Source organism: Neoarius graeffei, chromosome 8 (genome assembly GCF_027579695.1).
Source record: "Neoarius graeffei isolate fNeoGra1 chromosome 8, fNeoGra1.pri, whole genome shotgun sequence".
NCBI lineage: Eukaryota > Metazoa > Chordata > Actinopteri > Siluriformes > Ariidae > Neoarius > Neoarius graeffei.
Genome location: NC_083576.1, coordinates 30595706 through 30608724, shown reverse-complemented (window position 1 = coordinate 30608724; position 13019 = coordinate 30595706). Strand labels below are relative to the sequence as shown.

General features: G+C 41.0%; 1 protein-coding gene across 6 annotated transcripts in view; it reads left to right on the top strand.

Moving 5' to 3' along the window:
• The first annotated feature begins 207 nt into the window (after positions 1-207).
• rnf145a (ring finger protein 145a) overlaps positions 208-13019 on the top strand; it is a 222266-nt gene continuing 209454 nt past the window's right edge. For 5 of the 6 annotated variants that reach the window (XR_009655215.1, XR_009655214.1, XR_009655213.1 and 2 more), the window contains exon 1: positions 208-371. The gene's annotated coding sequence lies outside the window, so the exon portion shown is untranslated. The remainder of the gene's footprint in view (positions 372-13019) is intronic. The other variant, XM_060927566.1, reaches the window with a different exon arrangement.

Here is a 13019-nt window from a genome sequence, read left to right as displayed (position 1 = left end):
TTTTATAGCTATCGGGATCACAGTATCTTTACGAATAAAAAATATACAAAAGATATAACCTTTATCAATTATTACTCATATCCACAAGTCAGCTCTTATAAGGTCCAGTATCTTCTAACTGCCATTTCTTCCCCTCCCCCTTGTAATCCTCTTTGGCGGTAATGCGCATGCTTAGTAGCGCCTCCAATTCTTCTTCTCTCTAATGGCTGCGGGATGAAGTGAGTAGAGTCGAGGTTTTCGTTTCTCTTCTCGTTATGGATGCCGCTTTTTTGAGTCAGCTACACGCTATATTGCCCTTCAAGAATAGCTGACATTCGACCGGAGAAACGTCGCGAATCGTTGCCTGGAGGAGTTGCGGTGGTTTTTGTTCTGTAAGTGGGCTATTTTTTTTTTTTTTGTTCTGCGAAAACGGTTGATTCAGCAGGCACTAGCAATCCTCCCATGTTTGGCTTTGTTATTCGAATGGGTTACTAGAGTTCATCTGAGCATCGTCATAGAAAACGCATGATCACGTTCTCAGAGCAATATAACCTGAACCTTATTAGACCATTATATTTAAGTATTTTTTTTTTCTCGTGCTAAATATGATTTGGGACGTGCTCATAGAGTAGTACGCTCATTTAGGTCTTCGTTGCTCACCCTAGGTCTCCGCGCTAAACGTCACGACAGAGAGCACAACTGGTTCGTCTGTCTGCGTTTAGCACAAAATGCGTTTAGCCCATGGCGTCATGACTATTTTATTTTGCAGGGATTGCCTGTATACACGCGCTGTTTATTTAAAATACTGCAACAGGCGTATCCTGCTTCAGATTCCCGTACAAATGGATGGTCACCCCTCATGAATTTTTAATGAGCGCGAGGTAATTGGGGTTCATTGGCATTTTCTGGTTATGGAGCCCAAGGCAGCAGGTACAGGGCAATAATATTCCACGAAATCCTCAGTAATAAAGCTCTACAGTGTGTAGATTTAACATCTACAGAGTTTCTCTGATCCTGGCTGGATACACATGATCACTGAAGGTGATCTTTCACTTTCAGTGTTAAACAAGACTCATCACACTTAGCAACACCGCATTGTCGGTTATGTTTACAGTGTTGGTGTATTAAGTAGGCTATACAACAACTAGCCATAACATAGCTGCCTGATATCGTGTCCCCTTTGTGCTGCCAGAACAGCTCTGATTTGTCAAGGCATGGACTCCACAAGACCTCTGAAGGTGTGCTGTGGTATCTGGCACCAAGACATTAGCAGCAGATCCTTTAAGTCCTCTAAGTTGCAAGGTGGAACCTCTGTGGCTCAGGCTTGTTTGTTCAGAACATCCCCAGATACTTGATTGGATTGAGATCTGGGGAATTTGGAGGCCTGTTCACACACCATTAACTTTGTCATGTTCCTCAAACCATTCCTGACAATGTTTGCAGTGTGGCAGGGTGTGTTAGCCCTGTGAAAGAGGCCACTGCTATTACTGTTACCATGAAGGGGTGTACTTGGTCTGCACCAGTGTTTAGGTAGGTTCTATGTGTCAAAGTAACATCCACATTAATACCAGGACCCAGTGTTTCCCAGCAGAACATTGCCCAGTGTTTCACCCTGCCTCTACCCACTTGCCTTCTTCCCACAGTGCATCCTGTGCTGTCTCTTCCCCAGGTAAGTGATGTACGCACACACCTGGTTATCCACAGGATATAAAAGAAAACATGATTGATCAGATCAAGCTGACTTCCTCCATTGAGCCACGGTCCACTCCTGATGCTCATGTGGCCAGTGTAGGCACTTTCGGCTTTGGACAGGGGTCAGCATGGCCACTGTAATCCATCTACTGCTACGCAGCCCCATATGCCGAAAGCTGTGATGCACTGTGTTCTGACATCTTTCTATCATAACCAGTATTTAACTTTTTCAGCAGTTTGTGGGATCGGACCAAATGGGCTAGCCTTCATTCCTCACATGCGTCAGTGAGCCTTGGGTGTCTGTGTCCTTATCACCGGTTCACCGGGTGTGCTTTGGTAGGTACTCGCCACTAAGGACTAGATACTGAAAACACCCCACAAGACCTGCTGTTTTGGAGATGCTCTGACTCCTTTATCTAGCCATCACAGTTTGGCCCTTGTCAAAGTTACTCAGATCCATACACTTGCCCATTTTTTTTTTTTCTGCTTCCAACATATTGAATTTGAGAACTGACTGGCAGTTGCCATTGTAATAAACCATAATGTTGTGGCTGATTGGTGTAAAACCCTGTTATGTGAACCATGGAAGGGATCACTCATAGCTGTAATGCTGTACTACTGATGGGGTGGTTGTGACTTCAAATCTTCACTGTTGGACCCTTGAGCAGGGTCTTTAACCCTCTGTGGGTTTTGTTCTGCCACCCTGAGCCCAGGCCCTTCCTAAGCTCTAGAGTACCTTCTCTTTATTGTGTGTAGACATTAACTGGAAATTTTTAAATATTTGGTATGAATTCACAACTTTCTGTCTCTTGAAATTCATGTCTTTTTATTAAAAAAAAAAAAAAATTACTCCTTACATCCGGGACTCCTCAAAGACTAGGCCTTTCCTGGATACTGCTTTTGTACCAAACCCATGATTATGATCACCTGTTTCAAGTCACACCATTATTTAATTATTTTACCTCATTACTCACCTGAAACACTGTAAAAATAATTTCCTTTATGTAACACAGTGAGAGTGTTAGGCATTGGGCTTTGAGTTCAACCAACTTTGTCAGTTTCAGGACCTGAAAGTATCTCTTAATCAGGTATGTTGTACTTAAATATTGGCTTTTTTTTTTTTGGGGGGGGGGGGGGGGGGGAGTTAAAATGGACGTATTTAATTCTCAAATCAATATGCGTACATGCTACCTATTAAAAATGATTAGATACTTTTCTAAAATTACATTTTATGTATTTGTTACATGGTTGCTTAAAGATATGAAGTTTCTTTTAGTGATGAATATATTCACGAGTGAGCAAAGAAAACGAGTGAAAATATTTTCAACAGGAGAAGATAAACTTAATATCTTTGCACAACCATGTAATATTCTTTTATATGGACACCTCCACAAAAAAATGCAAGTTAATCAAAAGAATTAATTTTGAACAGGTTTGCCGTTTTGACAGCGTGCGTCTTTTCAAGATACAAGATGCCTCTAACTGTACAAGTACAGTGAGATGATGTTTGGAACAAGCCAGCAGATGCTCAGTTAAATTTACTAAAGCATAAAAGTATTTAAAAAAATATAAAAGTACTTCAATAAAAAGTAATACAAACACAAATATACACAGTAAAATTGAGTTATTGAGGTTAGGGATGGCGAAAACTAAAAATCTTGACCGACCACCGAGCCTCATTAGCCGGTTAAAGTCGGTTAACCTATGAGTTTAAAATTCTAGAATTGGAATTATTAGAATCTATTCTAAATCTAACCGCGAGCATCTGCACATTCAGTCCCAGCTGCTGCCCTCCACTCACATTACCTTTTCTACAGCGCGAAACATTTAGTCAAACGTGGCACCGATGTCGAGGGGTTTGTATTGGAGCAGAGGACAAATGGCTCCAGCTTAGAGACAGTTTCAGTTGGCCATGATGGCATTGAAAATAAAGTCAAGTGCTAGAAGAAGTACAGTGGTGCTTGAAAGTTTGTGAACCCTTTAGAATTTTCTACATTTCTGCATAAATATGACCTAAAACATCATCAGATTTTCACACAAGTCTTAAAAGTAGATAAAGAGAACCTGGTTAAACAAATGAGACAAAAATATTATACTTGGTCATTTATTTATTGAGGAAAATGATCTAATATTACATATCTGTGAGGGGCAAAAGTATGTGAACCTTTGCTTTCAGTATCTGGTGTGACCCCCTTGTGCAGCAATAACTGCAACTAAACGTTTCCGGTAACTGTTGATCAGTCCTGCACACCGGCTTGGAGGAATTTTAGCCCATTTCTCTTTACAAAACAGCTTCAACTCTGGGATGTTGGTGGGTTTCCTCACATGAACTGCTCGCTTCAGGTCCTTCCACAACATTTCGATTGGATTAAGGTCAGGACTTTGACTTGGCCATTCCAAAACATTAACTTTATTCTTCTTTAACCATTCTTTGGTACAACGACTTGTGTGCTTAGGGTCATTGTCTTGCTGCATGACCCACCTTCTCTTGAGATTCAGTTCATGGACAGATGTCCTGACATTTTCCTTTAGAATTCGCTGGTATAATTCAGAATTCATTGTTCCATCAATGATGGCAAGCCGTCCTGGCCCAGATGCAGCAAAACAGGCCCAAACCATGAAACTACCACCACCATGTTTCACAGATGGGATAAGGTTTTTATGCTGGAATGCAGTGTTTTCCTTTCTCCAAACATAACGCTTCTCATTTAAACCAAAAAGTTCTATTTTGGTCTCATCCATCCAGAAAACATTTTTCCAATAGCCTTCTGGCTTGTCCATGTGATCTTTTAGCAAACTTCAGACAAGCAGCAATGGTTTTTTTTTTTTTTTTTTTGGAGAGCGGTGGCTTTCTCCTTGCAACCCTGTCATGCACACCATTGTTCAGTGTTCTGCTGATGGTGGACTCATGAACATTAACATTAGCCAATGCGAGAGAGGCCTTCAGTTGTTTAGAAGTTATCCTGGGGTTCTTTGTGACCTCACCAACTATTACACGCCTTGCTCTTGGAGTGATCTTTGTTGGTCGACCACTCCTGGGGAGGGTAACAATGGTCTTGAATTTCCTCCATTTGTAGACAATCTGTCTGACTGTGGATTGGTGGAGTCCAAACTCTTTAGAGATGGTTTTGTAACCTTTTCCAGCCTAATGAGCATCAACAACGCTTTTTCTGAGGTCCTCAGAAATCTCCTTTGTTCGTGCCATGATACACTTCCACAAACACGTGTTGTGAAGATCAGACTTTGATAGATCCCTGTTCTTTAAATAAAACAGGGTGCCCACTCACACCTGATTGTCATCCCACTGATTGAAAACACCTGACTCTAATTTCACCTTCAAATTAACTGCTAATCCTATACTTTTGCCACTCACAGATATGGAACATTTGGATCATTTTCCTCAATAAATAAATGACCAAGTATAATGTTTTTGTCTCCATTTGTTTAACTGGGTTCTCTTTATCTACTTTTAGAACTTGTGTGAAAATCTGATGATGTTTTAGGTCATATTTATGCAGAAATGTAGAAAATTCTAAAGGGTTCACAAACTTTCAAGCACCACTGTACATAACATTCAGTGATGGGAATAACGGCGTTAAAATAAAGGCTGTTATAATGCCGGGTAATCTAATAAATTAGCTACAATCGTTATAACGCCGTTACCAATATCAACACGCCATTACTGCATGGTATTGAAGTTGCTCTGAAGCCGTCACCGACTTGGCTCACAGACATGAAAGCTGCGTTTGTCACTCCCCCTCCAGACACCGCTGTCATTTCATTCTCTCCCCTTCCCTCCAAAAGTCGGCATCTGCGCCTTTAGTTTGTGTGGAGAGATATGATCTGCAATAAAATGCATTGTTGGCTACAGACCGAAACATACTTTCAGAATGCACTGGCCAAGGCAGGACTAAACTCGATGTGCCTTCTAATAATAATAATAAAAAAAAAAAAACGGAATAGTAATTTGTAAGCTAAAAACTCTAGCCTGATACTTTTTATTTTTCACAAATACAGTCAACTTCTGTCAAGGGTCACACAAAAAACAGTTGTTCTTGGAAATACATAGGCTAACAAGTTAACAGGTTTAAACAAGTTGAAATAGAAAACACTGTGGTCTACAAATACCCCACTCCGAAAATCACTATTTTTTTATTCATAAACACAACTGGGGCGGGAGGGCGGGACATGACTGAATGGGTTTTTCTGATTTGTCAGCTGTCGTCCTTACACCGCATGGCATGCCCCAAGCGTTTACAACACAGAATTCCAGGTTCTCTGCTCCAAAATCGGCAGCTTCAAAACGATTGATTTTTTTTTTTTTTTTAACCTACAACCCCCAAAAAATTAACCGGTTGACGTTGATTCGGTCAACCATCAGTCATCGGTTAACATCCCTAATTGAGGTAATATGTATAAATGAAGGCATAAGATTATGTATTTAAAAAAAAAAAGTGCATGAGTATTGCATATAGAGGAATATTGTACGAGTATGTTATTGCACTAGTGTAGATTATATAGTAATATACATGAATTTACAGAACCAGTCAAATGCCATGGGCTGTTTTGCACAGTAGTATAGAAGCAGCAGTGAGTGAGTGGAGGTGTGCTGTTCAGACCTGTGGATTAGTTGGAGGGGGGCAGTGAGTGTTGTGAGTTCAGTAGTGATAGCTGTGGGGTAAAAACTGTTCTTCAGGTGGGTTGTATGGGTGTGGAGAGTTCTGTAGTGCTTTCCAGATGGCAGAGGGGCAAAGAGTGTGTCCAGGATGGGTTGGGTCCTTGATGTTTTTGGCTCTGTGGGTGCACCGGCTGTGATGGATTTCTTCCAGTGATGGAAGTGGAGTGCCTGTGATCCGCTGAGCTGTTTTTATGATGCACTGCAGGGTCGTCTTATCTTCCAAGGTACAGCCCAAGTACCACACAGTGATGCAGTACGTGATCACTGACTCTATGGTGCACCTGTAGAAGTTCATCAGCAGCTGTTGAGGCAGTTGTGCTTTCCTCAGGGTCCTCAGGAAATGGAGCCTCTGAAGACCTTTAGCCAGTGCTGAAGTGTTTGTAGTCCATGACAGGTCCTGGCTGATGTGTATGCCAAGAAATTGGAAATATTGACTCCCTCCACATTCTTGCCACTGATGGAATGGTGGCCTCTATGCTTCGGTCTCCTGAAGTCCATGATGAGTTCTTTTGTCTTTTTGAAGTTCAAGACGAGGTTGTCGTCTCGATTCCAGCACTCTAGTTTCTCGACCTCTTCCCTGTAGGTTGACTCGTTGTTATCAGAGATCAGACCTATCAGTTGTATCGTCTGCAAACTTCATAATGATGTTGGAATCACGTATGGGTTTGCAGTTGTGTGTGAAGCGGGAGTAGAGGAGGGGGCTGAGCACACAACCCTATGGTACTCCAGTGTTCAGGGAGGTGGAGGTGTGTTTACCCATGTACACAATCTGTGGTCTGTTGGTAAGATAGTCCAGAATCCAGTTGCATAGGTGTGTGTTCAGTCCAAGGTTATTCAGTTTGATGGCCAGTTTAATTGGTGTTAAAGGCAGAGCTGTAATCACTGAACAGTATTTGCGCACAACTGTCCCACAGCTCCAGGTGTTGCAGGGCAGTGTGACAGGCCAGTGAAATGGCATCCTCCGTTAACCTGTTTGACCTGTAGGCAAATTGGTGTTGGTCTGGGAGGGGAATGATGTTTTTGATGTGTGCTTGGACCAGCTGCTCAAAGCACTTCATGACAATGGGGGTCAGGGTGATCATTGTTCAGGGTCCTGACCACTGCCTATTTTGGGACAGGGATAATAACGGGAAAACGCTGGGAGTGATGTCACTGGAGTGAAATCGGAAATCGTTATACATATGGGACACATTTTTTGATGGAATAAAAACATTGTATTCTATTCCCTTCTACTGGGTTTCATTCATTTGGTTTGATAGCGTGCAATATTGTTAGCATATTACTTATCCTATGTGTATTATGTCACTCTCCCAAATGGAGAATGAGCATTGAATATGGTTTGATATTGCATGGTTTTCAAGACAGCATGACGTCACGTGTCGGAGCTGATGTGAATATTCAGGGGCATTTCTTTGTTCGCTGGGAAAGAGACACGTTGAACACCCAAAAGGCTACCAAAACTTCATTGGATATTCTTCATGCACATTTACAAGAGGAAAAACATGCCAACGGACATTAAAAAACTGGGAGTGTGTGTATATTATTATTATTATTATTATTATTATTATTATATTGGCTGGCTAGGGGCGGCACGGTGGTGTAGTGGTTAGTGCTGTTGCCTCACAGCAAGAAGGTCCGGGTTTGAGTCCCGTGGCCGGCGAGGGCCTTTCTGTGCGGAGTTTGCATGTTCTCCCCGTGTCCGCGTGGGTTTCCTCCGGGTGCTCCGGTTTCCCCCACAGTCCAAAGACATGCAGGTTAGGTTAACTGGTGACTCGAAATTGACCGTAGGTGTGAATGTGAGTGTGAATGGTTGTCTGTGTCAGCCCTGTGATGACCTGGCGACTTGTCCAGGGTGTACCCCGCTTTTTGCCCGTAGTCAGCTGGGATGGGCTCCAGCTTGCCTGCGACCCTGTAGAACAGGATAAAGCGGCTAGAGATGATATGAGATATTGGCTGGCTTTTTTTCTACATGTCCATGTCACTCGTGAGGAAATTGATACTGTTTTGATAAATCTGGATACTTTTTATATAAATGTTTGTGAATGTGTCTATATAATAAGAATCACACGTTGGCGCAAAGATATGAAGTTTATCTTCTGTTGAAAAACTTGCATTTTTCATGCAAAATGTATTATGGATCTGAGTGACGTATTTTAAATGATATTGGCTGATGTTGAGTGGTCTATCAGATATTCCGTTCAGCAAGCATGATATTGAACGGGTCGGAGAAGAGTTAAATACAAAAATCAAAGGGCTAAACAGTTTTTATTTTACATAAGTTCCACTTAACTTGAACATGTACATTTACTCCCAAAAAAAAGAAATGACTAAAGTTTCAATTCAGAATCTACATTAACTTGAATGTTAATACAATGTTTACAACAACCCTATACAGTTTCTAAACTTTTTTTTTTTTTTGGCTTCATCATTTTGATGTGAGAACTTTGAAGATGAGGGAATGGAGACTTTTTTTTTTTTTTTTGGTACTAGCTATGATCTTTATGGATGGCATAAGAACCACCAGGAAAAAAAAACAACCAAAAAACAGTCTGTATCTGTTGGAAGCATAAATTTCGTGTTGCAAGCAGTCCTATGTAGGCTTTCTTAACCTTGCAAGTGAACAAAATTAAATGTTACTGGCACAGAAGTTAATCAGTTTTGTAACAACACAAATATTCAAACCATGAATGACAATTTTATATTTTCCTTGTTGGAAAAAATAACCTACTGGGAGTAACCTACTGCTGCTGGTTGGCACATTTTAAAATGCACAATTCTCAAGTACAGTTTAAATGTCAACAATACCGTTGAGGCTCACAACAGCACAGTAAAAGCAGTTAGAGTATTTTGCTGAGGGTTTAGGTCACAGGGGGTCCAGGCCAACAAACGGCTGCTGAAATACCTCAGAAGTATTGGAGGATGCTTCCGATTGAAAGCATAAATTAGCCAGAGCAGAAGGGAGCATGCTTTTTCCAGACTGTCCAAAGCTTTCACCATGGGTAGTCTGTCAGTGTTTGATACCGATGGCATGGGACTCATGGCGCACACAGATTTTTAGTGGTTTCTCCTGGAGTTCTTCGTGCATGTCAGTTTCTGCCGAGCCTGACGTAGAAAAGTCAGATTTGTCAACAGTTAGATTTACGGTTACATATCATGTTTTCACTTCCAAATTATATTTGTTCCAAACCACAACATGAAAGCGATACTTTGGCAACCTTTGAAGCAAATATATGCTCACTGAATGTAGATATATCACTAATATTAGGAACATACAGGAATCAATGGCCAGAAAAAAGGACCTTCCAGATTAATACATTGTAATGTAGTTCAATGCAACAGTCCCAGAAGCTGTTTTGGTCAATTCTAATTGGACTTAAAACTGCTATTGGAACTGAAGCAATTTCAGAATTACTTTTTGTAAAATCAGTTTTATTGTTTTATAGATGAAATTTAACCAGCAAGAAAGTGATGTGCTACAATTTTTATTTGTGACAAAGCTTAGAATATTTCATGAATACACTGAGGCAGTTTATATCATGGAAAAACAATGACCCCTGCACCTCCCAACACACAACTTTATCTTATTCTCGGTAAGAAGTAAAAATGACAGAAGTACACCATTTTCTTTAAAGGAAAACAAAACCCTAAAAGTAAACGTCGTTTGCCAATCACGGCAAATGCCCTGATGTTGTGTCTGCACATTTAAATTAAAAATACGAGTTCCTAACAACAATTTATTCATTTTAAAAGTTATGATATTGCTAAAATAGGCTTAACTGGATGCAACAATTTGCACTGAAACCGGATATCTGCCTGTGACTCAATCGGCTCACAAGTACACCATTTACCTTCGTTATACACAGCCACCAAATAAAGCCTTCTAATTCTTAAAAAAAAAATACCCAGTTGCCAACCTGGATGTAACATTTAGAGGCAACAAAAGCCTTCCCAAGGCAGGGTATGAGTCTGCTCTGTGTGTGTGTGTGTGTGTACAATGTCTTGCAAAAGTATGTGTTTTTGTCGCATTACAAGCTGGAATTAAAATGGATTTTTTTTGGGGGGGGGGTTTGGCACCATTTGATTTACACAACACGCCTACAACTTTTGAAGGTGAAAATTGTTTTTATTGTGACAAACAATAATTAAAATTGGGGGGAGTGTGCACAGGTATCCCAGGAGAGAAAAGGAAGGGGGGAAAGTGTCAATACTTTGTAGAGCCACCTTTTGTTGCAATTACAGCTGCAAGTCTCTTGGGATATGTCTCTATTACCTGAGCACATCTAGCCACTGGGATTTTTGCCCATTCCTCAAGGCAAAACTGCTCCAACTCCCAAGTTAGATGGGTTGCGTTGGTGTCCAGCAATCTTCAAGTTATGCCACAGATTCTCAGTTGGTTTGAGGTCTGGGCTTTGACTAGGCCATTCGAAGACATTTAAATGTTTCCCTTTTAAACCATTCCAGTGTAGCTTTAGCAGTATGTTTAGGGTCCTTGTCCTGCTGGACCTTCATGTGAACCTTCATCCCAGTCTCAAACCTCTGGCCGACTCAAACAGGTTTTCCTCCAGAATTGCCCTGTATTTAGTGCCATCCATCATTCCTTCAGTCCTGGCCAGCTTTCCTGTCCCTGCAGATGAAAAACATCCCCACAGCATAATGCTGCCACCACCATGCTTTACTGTAGGAATGGTGTTCTCAGGGTGTTGGGTTTGCACCACACATGGCATTTCCCATGATGGGCAAAAAGATCAGTTTTGGTCTCCTTTGATCTGAGAGTCTTCAGTGTGTTTGGGGAGTCTGCCACATGCTGTTGGGCAAACTCCAAATGTGTTTTCTTAAAGAATATGGGTCTGTCTCAGAAACTGGGTACTGTGGGGGTACCCCACTAAATATACAGTCAATAAACTATACGGTTTTGAATGGTGTTGGTTTTAATTTGAAATAAAATGATGAACGAAATTAAGGGTCGACCGATAATTGGCCTGGCCGATATTCTGCATTTTTAGGGTTATCGGTATCGGCCATAATTTCCACCGATATGCCGATAACATGCCTTTTTGCAGCCATTTCGTTCCTAACGCGACGGTCACTGCACGTCCTTTCCTGCACTCGCCTCTCGGAGTTCAAGAACACGGTCCCGCCCACCACAACATCTGATTTGTTTGGCACAAGAGATATAGCCAATTGACACGTGTAGCTAAACGCTGTGAACTGTTTCAAGGTGGCCGTACGGGCACTCGGGCAGAAGCGGCACAAGGGATACAGCCAATCAACACGTCTAGCTAAACACTGTGAACTGTTTCAAGGCGGCCGTATGGGCACTCGGGCAGAAGCAGATCCCACTTCAAGGTAAGGACACGCTGCTTTTGCCGCAGTGAGTCACAAACACACAAGTTGCAAAAGCACAACATCATTATATGTTTACATTCTTCATCTACTACTCGTTAAAATTGTCCATTTGCATCTGTGTAGCCAGGCAAACTTAGCTCATGGAAGGAAGCACTTGAATTAGCCTACAACCAACTAGTCTCGCTGAAACTATATGTAATGTTGTCCATAGTAAGCAATCCCCAGCATAATGTAGGCTGCAGTCATTTTTAAATCCCCGTCTGGAAACGTTGTGAATGTGTCAGTAGTTCTACTCGAACAGTAGAATGACAGCCATACAGAGAGGTGGTCAAGGGAAGACGAAATAAAACGTAGTGTTTGTGCTCTGTAGGTTAGCGCAAGCCTACTGGCTATTTGTTATGGTGATGAGTAAACTTCATGACTCGTGCTCAAAAAGCGCATTGCACTTGTATATGTTAGGTAACTTTATAAAGCGCTATTTGAACATTTAAACAAGCCAGGTGTGATATGGTGCTAGTAGGCTATGTAATACTGTAGGGAGTTTGTCAGGACGCTTGTTGTGGGCTCAGTAATTAATTGTGTCGTGGATGCGCACTTGCTTGGATAAACGGTAATGAACGAAATACATCAATTAAACTCTTGATTTAAATGTTCTTATGCTACTTCACATTGCGCTGTAATGTACTCCACTAGTATTTATAATTCTTGCGCAAGTGATTCTCCTCGCTAGTGATTCTCCTCGCTAGTACTTCTGATTCAGAAAGTGATATACTCTTAAAGGAGCAGCCGTTCCTTTTAACCAGAGCTTTTAACACTCCGTTCTCACTTTCTCTATCCAGAATCCAGAGTGTATTTTCATTTATTTTCCACTGAAAATGGTGAGCTGTAATATAGTAGGGAGTGATTTTATTTTTTTATTGGTGAATATTTTTTATTTTCTCATTTTATTCTAACTAATGTTTGACTTTATTGTACAAATGCTGCTGGCATCTCCCTGCACAAAATTTCATGTTCAATTTTACAATTAAACATACATTTCATGGATATGAAGGTCTGTCAGTGTGTGCTATGATTAATTTCATGTGAATTATAATGTTTACATTTATTGGTTGCACATATCAGTTATCAGCATCCCAATTCCATAATAATCGGTATCGGCCCTGAAAAAAAAACATATCGGTCGATCCCTAAAAGAAATACAGATAAAACTAAATCTTTGATGTGAATACTCTATTCAGAATTTGGCAAATTTGTGGAAAAATGGCAGCTTGATCTGGGACATCATAAATGGTTGACTACATCGCATTCCCTCAAAAAGGTTGTA